Here is a 14398-nt window from a genome sequence, read left to right on the forward strand (position 1 = left end):
GACGTAATACGCAGAAAAGTCCCCAAAATAGTGGTCCGTATCTCCTCCGTAGGCAGGGTGTGTCAGCGTATTGTGCGCATGGCATCCTCCGTACGTAATCCGTATGGCATCCGTACTGCGAGATTTTCTCGTAGGCTTGCAAAACCGATATACGGCTATACAAGGGATCCATGGGCTCAAATAATCATAAAAACATATGTACTGTATATATATATATATATATATATATAGGTCAGTAGACACACATATATATATATATATATATATATATATATATATATATATTAATATTTCATCCAGCGTGAGATAGCTTAAAAGCCGGTAATTCAATTGCCGGCTTTTCCTATCTCCTTCACAAACCCGACATGATATGAGACCTGGTTTACATACAGTAAACCATCTCATATCCCTTTTTTTTTTTGCATATTCCACACTACTAATGTTAGTAGTGTGTATGTGCAAAATTTGGGTGCTTTATTAACCCCTTCACCCCAAAGCCTGTTTTCACCTAAGTGACAGGGCCAGTTTTTACAATTCTGACCACTGTCACTTTATGAGGTCATAACTCTGAAACGCTTCAACGGATCCTGGTGATTCTGACATTGTTTTCTCGTGACATATTGTTCTTCATGATAGTGGTAAAACTTCTTCGATATGACTTGCATTTATTTGTGAAAAAAACAAAATTTGTCGGAAATTATGAAAATTTAGCAATTTTCAAACTTTTAGTTTTTATGCCCTTAAATTAGAGAGTTATATCACATAATATAGTTTATAAACAACATTTACCACATGTCTACTTTACATCAGCACAATTTTGTAAACATAATTTTTTTTTGTTAGGGAGTTATAAGGGTTAAAATTTGACCAGCGATTTCTCATTTTTGCAACAAAATTTGCAAAACAATTTTTTTTTACAGACCACCTCACACTTGAAGTGACTTTGAGGGATCTATAAGACAGAAAATGCACAAAAGTGACACCGTTCTAAAAACTGCACCCCTCAAGGTACTCAAAACCACATTCAAAAAGTTTATTAACCCTTCAGGTGCTTCACAGGAATTTTTTGAGTGTTTAAAAAAAAATTGAACATTTAACTTTTTTTTCACAAACTTTGTACTTCAGGTCCAATTTGTTTCATTTTACCAAGGGTAACAGGAGAAATTGGACCACAAAAGTCGTTGTACAATTTGTCCTGAGTACGTCGATACCCCATATGTGGGGGTAAACCACTGTTTGGGCACATGGCAGAGCTCAGAAGGGAAGGAGCGCCATTTGACTTTTCAATGCAAGATTTGCTGGAATTGAGATCGGAGCCCATGTCACGATTGGAGAGCCCCTGACATGCCTAAACAGTGGAAACCCCCACAAGTGACACCATTTTGGAAAGTAGACCCTCTAAGGAACTAAACTAGATGTGTGGTGAGCACTTTGAACCTCCAAGTGCTTCACAGAAGTTTATAATGTAGAGCCGTAAATAAAATTTCATATTAATTTTCACAAAAAATGATCTTTTTGCCCCCAATTTTTTTTTCCCAAGGGTAACAGGATAAATTGGACTCCAAGAGTTGATGTGCAATTTGTCCCGAGTATGCTGATACTTCATATATGGGGATAAACCACTGTTTGAGCGCATGGCAGAGCTTGGAAGGGAAGGAGCGCCATTTGACTTTTCAATGCAAAATTGGCTGGAATTGAGATTGGAACCCATGTCGCATTTGGAGAGCCCCTGACGTGCCTTAACAGTGAAAACCCCCCACAAGTGACCCCATTTTGGAAAGAAGACCCCCTAAGGAACTTATCTAGATGTGTGGTGAGCACTTTTAACCCCCAATTGTTTCACTAAAGTTTAGAATGTAGCGGTGTGAAAATTAAAAAATCATTTTTTTCTTTCCACAAAATTTCTCTCTTTCTTCAGGTCAGTACGATTACAGCGATACCTCATTTATGTAATTTTTTTTATGTTTTGGCGCTTTTACACAATAAAAACTATTTTATATAAAAAATAAATGTTTTTGCATCGCTTTATTCTGAGAGCTATAACTTTTTTATTTTTCTGCTGTTGATGCTGTATGGCGGCTTTTTTTTTGCGGGAAAAGATGACGTTTTCAGCGGTACCATGTTTATTTATAGCCGTCGTTTTGATCGAATGTTATTCCGCGGCGATACCAAATATGTGTACTTTTATTGTTTTTTTTTATTTACATAAATAAAAGGATTTACTGGGAAATGTTTTTTTTTCTTTATTTGGGGATTTTTTTTTATTTTTTTTTTATACATTCTATTTTTTTTTTTTTACTTTCCACCATTGTCCCAGGGAGGGACATCACTGTATTAGATCAGATCGTTGATCTGACAGTGTGCATAGCACTCTGTCAGATCAACGATCTGACAGGCAAGTTCAGGAGGCTTTCCGGCGCCTGCTCTCAGCAGGCGCCGGCTAGCCAGGTCATTTCATGACCCGGAAGGAGTCCTGTGGCCATCTTGGATCCGGGGACTCCTTCCGGATCACCGGAGCAACGCGATCTCATCGCGTTTCTCCGGTGGGAGAGCGCAGGGAGCCCCCGTCCCTGCGCGATCCCCCTCTATGCCACTGTCACTACTGACAGCGGCATCAGAGGGGTTAAATGCCCGCGATCGGCGCTACTGCCGATCGTTGGCATTGCTGCGGGGTGTCAGCTGTCATATACAGCTGACACCCGCACCCGATCACCGCGGCGCTCAGCGCGAGACCGCAGGGATCGGTGCGCCGTACTAGTACTGCTGCTGGCACAAATGCAGTGCCGGCAGCGCAGTACTAGTACAGCGCATGTCGCGAAGGGGTTAAATTAAAGGGTTAAATCACGGAAAAAATTGGCGTGGACTCCCACGCAATTTTCTCCGCCAGAGTGGTAAAGCCAGTGACTGAGGGCAGATATTAATAGCCTGGAGAGGGTCCATGGTTATTTCCCCCCCCCCCCGGCTAAAAACATCTGCCCCCAGCCACCCCAGAAAAGGCACATCTGGAAGATGCGCCTATTCTGGCACTTGGCCACTCTCTTTCCACTCCTGTGTAGTGGTGGGATATGGGGTAATAAAGGGTTAATGTCACCTTGCTATTGTAAGGTGACATTAATCAATTATGACACCTATCCATTATTAATCCAATTGTGGGAAATGGTTAATAAAACACACACACATTATTACAAAGTATTTTAATGAAATAAATACACAGGTTGTTGTAATATTTTATTATACTGGTAATCCACCTGAAGACCCTTGTCAAATGGAACAAAGTTAAACAAAACAAACAACAATATTCCATACCTTCCGTCGTTCAGTCTTGTCCCACGCTGTAAATCCATCTGAAGGGGTTAACTAATTTTACAAGCAGAAGCCTGCTAATGCAGCTGCCCCTGCCTGTAAAAACTCGGGGAATTAATGGAATGCAGGGGAATGACCTGTACTTACCTCGAGTTGCGGTGATGCGCCCTATGCTGGATGTCCTCATATGAACTAGAGCATGGGAAAATATTCTGAAAAGTTCCCAGGCTCGAGTTCATATGAGGAAGGTATGGAATATTGTTGTTTGTTTTGTTTACATTTGTTCCAGGTGACAAGGGTCTTCAGGTGGATCACCAGAATAATAAAATATTACAACAACCTGTGTATTTATTTCATTAAAATACTTTGCAATAATGTGTGTGTGTTTTTTTTAACCATTTCATACCATTGGATTAATAATGGATAGGTGTCATAATTGACGCCTCTGCATTATTAAGCTGGCTTAATGTCACCTTACAATAGCAAGGTGACATTAACCCTTTATTACCCCATATCCCACCACTACAGGGGAGTGGGAAGAGAGTGGCCAAGTGCCAGAATAGGCGCATCTTCCAGATGCGCCTTTCTGGGGTGGCTGGGGGCAGCAAATTAATGAAGAATGTTTTATCGGAACCTCCTGGGGCATCAAGGAAAACAGTCTCCTATTTCCACCTGAAATCTGAGCCATAATTGCCAAATACGCCGATCTGTGGTAATCAACCAGAAGAGACTTATTTACTGGGACAAATCCTCTCATTTTTCCCAAATCCTGGCTTTTCTCTCCCAGAATATCTCTACCCATAAGGCCGGTGTCACACTACCGTGTTTTACGGACGTATGAGAGGTGCAGAAAATACGGATTGCAGACGGTACAATGATTCTCTATGCCCCTGCTCCTATCTGCCGTATTTTACTGATCCGTATTATACGGTCTTCTATGGCCGTAGAAAATCGCAGCATGCTGCGTTTGTCACCGTATTGCGCAAAAAATACGCCAATGAAAGTCTATGGGGACGAGAAAAATACGGATTACACACGGACCAACAGTGTGACTTGCGAGAAATACGCAGCGGTGTTCTATAGAAAAGCCGTCAATTCAGTGCGGTGTACAGTAAAATCACACTGACAGGTTAGAATAGAATAGCTAAGATAAATGTCTACACATAGTAAAATATTTAGAATTGAGAGTTCTCAGTGGTTGATACCTTTTAATGGCTAACTGAACACATAGTAAAGGCGTGTATATGTATATATATATATATATATATATATATATATATATTGTAGGGGTTTCACTCACTCAGGTGCGAAGGCTGACACTCAGGAGGCACGTTCCTTTAAAAGTTTACAGGGTTTATTGCTTCATAAACACATAGCAAAATAACAGAAAGCAAATAGCCTTTAGCTCAGGAAAAGAAAAACAAGTGTTCAGTCCTTCAGGCTCAGTCCTGGAGCCTTAACATACTCTGGAGGGTTTCACCTCCACACATAACTCCTGTGTTAAACAATAGCCTTTCTTTTATAGGACTAACCACACCTGGGAACCCATCACATGATTACACATGTGGTTATGACATCACCACAGGTCCTGAAACACACATAGATAGGCAGGGTTATGTTATGTTATAGAAGCTCAAATGGTGAGAACCCTGTGGAGGCCTGTTGAACTTCACGAATGGAAAACATCAGATATGGTAAGAGACAGTCCCAGTTTCTACCATCTTTCTCTATAGCTTTTCTCAGCATGCTCTTCAGTGTCTTGTTAAATCTCTCAACAAGGCCATCTGACTGGGGATGGTATACCGAGGTCCTCAACTGGGAGATTTTCAGGACTTTACATAGCTCCCTCATCACCTTGCTCATGAAAGGTGTCCCCTGGTCAGTCAGGATCTCCTTCGGCAGACCTGTCCGGGAAAACACATGGACCAACTTGCGGGCTATACTCTTCGAGGAAGAATTTCTCAGGGGAATTGCCTCAGGATAGCGTGTGGCACAGTCCAGGATGACTAATATATACTGATGGCCCCAGGCTGATTTAACTAAGAGACTGACCAAGTCCATGGCAATTCTCTCGAACGGCACCTCAATAATGGGCAATGGCACAAGAGGGCTCCGGAAATGAGGAGTGGGGGCAGTAAGCTGACATGTAGGGCAGGACCTGCAATAGCTCACTATTTCCCGGTGACACCCAGGCCAATAGAACCTCTGCACAACCCGTTCCTGCATTTTTTCCACCCCTAGGTGTCCACCCAAGATGTGTGAATGGGCCATATCCAACACCTTCCGTCTATACGGACCCGGCACTACCAACTGCTCTATCAACCCCTCCCTTATTTTCGTGACCCGGTACACCAACTCCCCACTCAGCAGAAAATGGGGAAATCTTGTGTCTGCCCCTGACTCCTGTACAACCCCATTAATAACTGGGACATTAGTAAAGGCTTCCCGTAGAGTGGGGTCCCTATGTTGGGCAGTCCCAAAATTTTCACCAGTTACCTCTAACTCCAGAATGTCAGATGCAGGGGACACTTCCTCCTCATCCCCAACCAGAACACAAAAAGGAAACCTGTCTGTCTCTGGGTGTGGTGATACCTTTTTAGGGTTCTTTGGTTCCCTACTCTTGCTAGGGACCTCAGAACCCTTTCCCCACAAATCCCAAAACAAACCGAAATCCCGGCCAATAATTATAGGGTACAACAAGTCCCGAACGACGCCGACTACATGGGACTCAGTGCCACATGCCGTTTCAATGTCCACCCTGGCCATAGGGTAGTCTTTTGCATTACCATGTATGCATCGCACGCCAGAGGCGTAGCTAGAGCTTTTGCCGCCCGGGGCTGTTCCCGAGTTTGGCGCCCCCCCCCCCCCCCCCCGCTCAATACACACAAAGGTTACCAAAAACGGTTTTCCTGTTTTGTAGAACTTAAACTGGGCCTAATGGTGTCACCCCCACATGCCACACCTGTGACTTAATACCACCACACCATGACCAGGCCACATAGTGACCGAATAATACTACATACAAGGGACAAATACCACAACACCATTTCCAGACCACATATTACCACCACATAGTGACTGAATACTACAATACTGATCAGTAATAAAAAAAAAAAAACACAATACTATCACCATAAGTGCCAGTATTCACAGGAGATCTGTACTTAGTATGCAGTGTCTGTGTAGAGGTAATACAGAGATCACTGGTGACATTATACACAGGACCTCTATATAGTATACAGTGTATAGTGTCAGTGTATAGGTAACACTGACTCACCAGTGACGTCTCTAGGTGAAGTCCTTCATCTTTCATCCAGCACAGACCGCCATCATTCCTTCCAGCCAGGACTCGTTTCTGCAGGAAATAACACAGTTATCTCGAGCTCCGCTTGCAGAACACATTACTTAAATTTTCACAACTTCTACATTACATCACATGAAGAAAAAAAGGTGATATAGTGTCACTCTGCACAGTAACAGGACCGCCCCCCCATTTAAAACAGTACACTCAAAAAATAAAATAAATACATCACTGCAGTAATAATATCCCTTAATTAGCCCCTATGGTAATAATATTCCCCACCCTGGCCCCGTTTCTCATTCCTGGCTCCAGCCATATGTTCTCGCATCCTGCCCTCATGAGTATCCATTCTACCCCATATGATCTCCCCATCCTGCCCCACCAGCCTCCATCGTATCCGTCCTGCCCCATGATCCAATCCTGCCCCGTGTCTCCAATCATGCCCCGTATCTACATTCTGCCCATGCCTCAAGTCCTGCCCCCAGTGTGTCCAGCATATTACCCCCATGTTGTCCAGCAATCTGCCCCAGTGTGTCCAGCATATTACCCCCATGTTGTCCAGCAATCTGCCCCAGTGTGTCCAGCATATTACCCCCAGTGTGTCCAGCAATCTGCCCCAGTATGTCCAGCACTGCCCCCAGTGTGTCCAGCAATCTGCCCCAGTGTCCAGCCTTTCCCCAGTGTGTCCAGCAGTCTGCCCCAGTGTGTCCAGCATATTACCCCCAGTGTCCAGCATTGCCCCAGTGTGTCCAGCATATTTCCCCCAGTGTGTCCAGCAATCTGCCCCAGTGTCCAGCATTGCCCCAGTGTGTCCAGAAGTCTGCCCCAGGGTCTCCAGCATTGCCTCAATGTGTCCAGAAATCTGCCCCAGGGTCTCCAGTATTGCCCCAGTGTGTCCAGCAATCTGCCCCATAGTCTCCTGTATTGCCCCAGTGTGTCCAGCATTCTGCCCCATGGTCTCCAGTATTGCCCCGGTGTATCCAGCAATCTGCCCCATGGTCTCCTGTATTGCCCCAGTGTGTCCAGCATTCTGCCCCATGGTCTCCAGTATTGCCCCGGTGTGTCCAGCAATCTGCCCCATGGTCTCCAGTATTGCCCCAGTATGTCCAGAAGTCTGCCCAGGGTCTCCAGCATTGCCTCAATGTGTCCTGAAATCTGCCCCATGGTCTCCAGTATTCAGTGTGTCCAGCAATCTGCCCCATAGTCTCCTGTATTGCCCCAGTGTGTCCAGCATTCTGCCCCATGGTCTCCAGTATTTCCCCAGTGTGTCCAGCATTCTGCCCCATGGTCTCCAGTATTGCCCCAGTGTGTCCAGCAATCTGCCCCATGGTCTCCTGTATTGCCCCAGTGTGTCCAGCATTCTGCCACATGGTCTCCTGTATTGCCCCAGTGTGTCCAGCATTCTGCCACATGGTCTCCAGTATTGCCCCAGTGTGTCCAGCAATCTGCCCCATGGTCTCCTGTATTGCCCCAGTGTGTCCAGCAATCTGCCCCATGGTCTCCTGTATTGCCCCAGTGTGTCCAGCAATCTGCCCCATGGTCTCCTGTATTGCCCCGGTGTGTCCAGCATTCTGCCCCATGGTCTCCTGTATTGCCCCAGTGTGTCCAGCAATCTGCCCCATGGTCTCCTGTATTGCCCCAGTGTGTCTAGCAATCTGCCCCATGGTCTCCTGTATTGCCCCAGTGTGTCCAGCAATCTGCCCCATGGTCTCCTGTATTGCCCCAGTGTGTCCAGCATTCTGCCACATGGTCTCCTGTATTGCCCCAGTGTGTCCAGCAATCTGCCCCATGGTCTCCAGTATTGCCCCAGTGTGTCCAGCAATCTGCCCCATAGTCTCCTGTATTGCCCCAGTGTGTCCAGCAATCTGCCCCATGGTCTCATGTATTGCCCCAGTGTGTCCAGCAATCTGCCCCATGGTCTCATGTATTGCCCCAGTGTGTCCAGCAATCTGCCCCATGGTCTCCAGCATTGCCCCAGCCCCAGACAGTCAGACATAAAGAAAAAAAAAAAAAAGTAAAATCCTCACCTCTCCCGTTCCTAGCGCAGGTCCAGTGCAGTCAGCGTCTCTCCGGCTTTGCGACGCTCAGGACAGAGAGGCAGAGCGGCGCGCACAGTAGTGACGTCATCGCGCCCTCTGCTCTGAGACGTCGCAGAGTCAGAGGAGGCTGCAGCTGCCGGCGCCGCAGGAACCAGGAGAGGTGAGTATAGAGCGGGGGGCGGGGTCCGGTGGTGGGGGGAGCTGGCCCTGGTCGTGGCGGCGGACGGCGCCGCCCGAAGATTTAAAGGGGCGTTTTTTTTTTTTTGTTTTTTTTTCTTCTGCAGCGCCGGCCGCCCCCCGCATTGTGCCGCCCGGGGCGGACCGCCCCCCCCGCACCCCCCTTCCTACGCCACTGTCGCACGCCGACTTTCTTTCCCGGGAGCAGGTGGAGAGGAAAAGTGGCCCTCACCAGGGTCACTAAGCTCCCCGAGTCCAACAGTGCCATTAGTGCTCGACCGTTTACCTTTACGGGACACGCTTGAGGCCCCTCATTGGGCGGAGAGTTCACACTGCAGGCTGGATACGCATAGTATGAACTACGGCGTCCCATGCTGCAGTCCATCTGCTCAGTGGTCTGGGAACAATGGGCAGCTATATGTCCTGGCCCGTGGCACCTCCAACAAATAATATCACCCGTAGTGACCTTGGGCACCACCTCCCCCGCTCTTTGTGACCTTGGATGCCCCACCCCTTTTTGGGACTCAGCCCCCTTCTGGGACCCCCAGTACGGCATGGGCTGCCTCCCGAAGGAGCCTTCCAACCCTTGGAATCTCTCAACCAGTCCGATCAGCTCGTCGGCATTCTGGGGATCACCCTGGGCAACCCAAGTCTGTATGGGCCTCGGGAGGGAATGCACAAACCGATCCATCATCACTCGTTCTACCACCTGTGCAGGTGTACAGGACTCTGGCTGTAGCCATTTCTGGACCAGGTGCAACGGGTTAAACATTTGGGAGCAAGGCGTTTTGTCCCGGTGATAGGTCCAGCAGTGAATTCGCTGTGCCCTGACAGTCAGTGTCACCCCCAAATGTGCGAGAATCTCGGCTTTCAATTTGTGATACTCCTTGGCATCCTGCAAGGTCAAGTCATAGTACGCCTTCTGGGGTTCTCTCGTCAGGTATGGCGCCAGTACCTCTGCCCACTGCTCTGGTGGAAGTTTTTCCCTCTCAAATACCGTCAGGAAGGCCTCAACATCATCCCCGGGGGTCATTTTCTGCAATGCGCGTCTTACCGTCTTCCGGACGTGGGTGTCATCAGCCAGACCTGGGGTTGGGGCGCTCGTCTTGCCCTGGATGGCGGTTGCCAGAAGCTGCATCTGCTGCCGTTGCTCCTGTAGGCTCTGTTGTATCAGCTGCCGTTGCTCCTGCTTGCTCTGTTGTATCTGCTGCCGTTGCTCCTGCTGGCTCTGTTGTATCTGCTGCATCAACAGCCTGATGGTCTCTTGCTGCTGTGACTGCGACTGGACCAAGTGTTTCAGCAGGTCCTCCATTTTCCCCGGCAATGATTGCTGACTTGCAACAGACTTGACCCAGGACATTCAATAATAGACTTACGTCTCCGCTTGGAACGCTGTCTGCATTCTCCACCAATTGTAGGGGTTTCACTCACTCAGGTGCGGCGGCTGACACTCAGGAGGCATGTTCCTTTAAAAGTTCACAGGGTTTATTGCTTCATAAACCACATAGCAAAATAACAGAAAGCAAATAGCCTTTAGCTCAGGAAAAGAAAAACAAGTGTTCAGTCCTTCAGGCTCAGTCCCAGAGCCTTAACACACTCTGGAGGGATTCACCTCCACACATATCTCCTGTGTTAAACAATAGCCTTTCTTTTATAGGACTAACCACACCCAGGAACCCATCACATGATTAGACATGTGGTTATGACATCACCACAGGTCCTGAAACACACATAGATAGGCAGGGTTATGTTACAGCGACAAGCCACCTATGTGACACATATCTCCCGTCGACTATACAACCCTTAGCCATGCTACAATATATGTATTGTAGAAGCGCTTGGATCAGCGCAAGACGGCCATCGTCGTTCCCTGCTCACCTCCCCCCTATCTGCACTCCCTTAGGCCGTGAAGCTGTATTTTTTCATGCCTTAAATAAAGAACTGGACTGTTTTGATTTGGTGATTCAGAACCACAATTGGCCTAGTGGTTAAGAGCACACAAAGTGACCTGAAAGATACCAATAACAATGAACGAGCTCTGAGACGTGGGAACTCTGCTGACCGCAATCCCTAATCCTATCAAACCACACTAGAGGTAGCCGTGGAGCACTCCTGACCAGTCCTAGGCGCCTCGGGCACAGCCTGAGAAACTAGCTAGCCCTAAGATAGAAAAACAAGCCTACCTTGCCTCAGAGAAATTCCCCAAAGGAAAAGGCAGCCCCCCACATATAATGACTGTGAGTTGAGATGAAAATACAAACACAGAGATGAAATAGATTTTAGCAAAGTAAGGCCCAACTTACTGAACAGACCGAAGATAGGAAAGATAGCTTTGCGGTCAACACAAAACCCTACAAACAACCACGCAGAGGGCGCAAAAAGACCCTCCGTACCGACTAACGGTACGGAGGCGCTCCCTCTGCGTCCCAGAGCTTCCAGCAAGCGAGAAAAAACAATATAGCAAGCTGGACAGAAAATATAGCAAACAAAATAACACAAGCAAAACTTAGCTTATGCAGGATAGGCAGGCCACAGGAACGATCCAGGAGAGAGCAAGACCAATACTAGAACATTGACTGGAGGCCAGGAGCAAAGCACTAGGTGGAGTTAAATAGAGCAGCACCTAACGACTTAACCTCGTCACCTGAGGAAGGAAACTCAGAAGCCGCAGTACCACTCACATCCACCAAAGGAAGCTCATAGACATCACCAGCCGAAGTACCACTCATGACCACAGGAGGGAGCTTGACCACAGAATTCACAACACTGGACCACACGAAGTTGGGTGAGTGCTGCCGCATATTCTTCTTCATATTTATGATATATATATTTACTGTATGTAAACCATGTCTCATATCATTCATCGCCTCGTTTAATACGCACAAGATTATACGCACCACGAAGATCTATCTTGGTGAACCAACTAGCCCCCTTAATCCGAGCAAACAAATCAGACAGCAGCGGCAAGGGATACTGAAATTTGACCGTGATTTTATTTAGAAGGCGGTAATCAATACAAGGTCTCAGCGAACCGTCCTTCTTGGCCACAAAAAAAGAACCCTGCTCCCAATGGCGACGATGACGGGCGAATATGACCCTTCTCCAAGGATTCTTTTACGTAACTCCGCATAGCGGCGTGCTCAGGCACAGATAAATTAAACAGTCGACCCTTAGGAAACTTACTACCAGGAATCAAATCGATAGCACAATCACAATCCCTATGCGGAGGTAGGGCATTGGACTTGGGCTCATCAAATACATCCCGGTAATCTGACAAGAACTCTGGGACCTCAGAAGGGGTGGATGACGAAATAGAAAGAAATGGAACATCAGCATGTACCCCCTGACAACCCCAGCTGGACACAGACATAGATTTCCAATCCAATACTGGGTTATGGACTTGTAGCCATGGCAACCCCAACACGACCACATCATGCAGATTATGCAACACCAGAAAGCGAATATCCTCCTGATGTGCAGGAGCCATGCACATGGTCAGCTGGGTCCAGTACTGAGGCTTATTCTTGGCCAAAGGCGTAGCATCAATTCCTCTCAACAGAATAGGACACTGCAAGGGCTCCAAGAAAAACCCACAATGCCTAGCATACTCCAAGTCCATCAAATTCAGAGCAGCGCCTGAATCCACAAATGCCATGACAGAATAGGATGACAAAGAGCAGATCAAAGTAACGGACAAAAGAAATTTTGACTGTACCATACCAATGGTGGCAGACCTAGCGAACCGCTTAGTGCGTTTAGGACACTCAGAGATAGCATGAGTGGAATCCCCACAGTAGAAACACAGCCCATTCTGACGTCTGTGTTCTTGCCGTTCAGCTCTGGTCAAAGTCCTATCGCACTGCATAGGCTCAGGTTTATACTCAGATAATACCGCCAAATAGTGCACAGTTTTACGCTCACACAAGCGTCGACCGATCTGAATGGCCAAAGACATAGACTCATTCAAACCAGCAGGCATAGGAAATCCCACCATGACATCCTTAAGGGCTTCAGAGAGACCCTTTCTGAAAATTGCTGCCAGCGCACATTCATTCCATTGAGTGAGTACAGACCACTTCCTAAACTTCTGACAATATACCTCTACCTCATTCTGACCCTGACACAGAGCCAGCAAATTTTTCTCTGCCTGATCCATTGAATTAGGTTCATCATAGAGCAATCCGAGCGCCAGAAAAAACGCATCAATATTACATAATGCAGGATCTCCTGGCGCAAGGGAAAATGCCCAGTCCTGAGGGTCACCACGTAATAAAGAAATAATGATCTTAACTTGTTGAACTGGGTCACCAGAGGAGCGGGGTTTCAAAGCCAGAAACAGTTTACAATTATTTTTAAAACTCAGAAACTTAGCTCTATCTCCAGAAAACAAATCAGGAATAGGAATTCTTGGTTCTAACATAGAATTCTGAACCACAAAGTCTTGAATATTTTGTACTCTTGCAGTGAGATGATCCACACATGAAGACAGACCTTTAATGTCCATCACTACACCTGTGTCCTGAACCACCCAAATGTCTAGGGGAAAAGAGAGACAAAACACAGTGCAAAGAAAAAAAAATGGTCTCAGAACTTCTCTTTTCCCTCTATTGAGAAGCATTAGTACTTTGGGCCTCCAGTACTGTTATGATTTGGTGATTCAGAACCACAATTGGCCTAGTGGTTAAGAGCACACAAAGTGACCTGACAGATACCAATAACAATGAACGAGCTCTGAGACGTGGGAACTCTGCTGACCGCAATCCCTAATCCTATCAAACCACACTAGAGGTAGCCGTGGAGCGCTCCTGACCAGTCCTAGGCGCCTCGGGCACAGCCTGAGAAACTAGCTAGCCCTAAGATAGGAAAACAAGCCTACCTTGCCTCAGAGAAATTCCCCAAAGGAAAAGGCAGCCCCCCACATATAATGACTGTGAGTTGAGATGAAAATACAAACACAGAGATGAAATAGATTTTAGCAAAGTGAGGCCCAACTTACTGAACAGACCGAAGATAGGAAAGATAGCTTTGCGGTCAACACAAAACCCTACAAACAACCACGCAGAGGGCGCAAAAAGACCCTCCGTACCGACTAACGGTACAGAGGCGCTCCCTCTGCGTCCCAGAGCTTCCAGCAAGCGAGAAAAAACAATATAGCAAGCTGGACAGAAAATATAGCAAACAAAATAACACAAGCAAAACTTAGCTTATGCAGGATAGGCAGGCCACAGGAACGATCCAGGAGAGAGCAAGACCAATACTAGAACATTGACTGGAGGCCAGGAGCAAAGCACTAGGTGGAGTTAAATAGAGCAGCACCTAACGACTTAACCTCGTCACCTGAGGAAGGAAACCCAGAAGCCGCAGTACCACTCACATCCACCAAAGGAAGCTCATAGACAGAACCAGCCGAAGTACCACTCATGACCACAGGAGGGAGCTTGACCACAGAATTCACAACAGTACCCCCCCTTGAGGAGGGGTCACCAAACCCTCACCAGAGCCCCCAGGCCGACCAGGATGAGCCATATGAAAGGCACGAACCACATCGGCAGCATGGACATCAGAGGCAAAGACCCAG

This window comes from Ranitomeya imitator, chromosome 2, assembly GCF_032444005.1.
Source record: "Ranitomeya imitator isolate aRanImi1 chromosome 2, aRanImi1.pri, whole genome shotgun sequence".
NCBI lineage: Eukaryota > Metazoa > Chordata > Amphibia > Anura > Dendrobatidae > Ranitomeya > Ranitomeya imitator.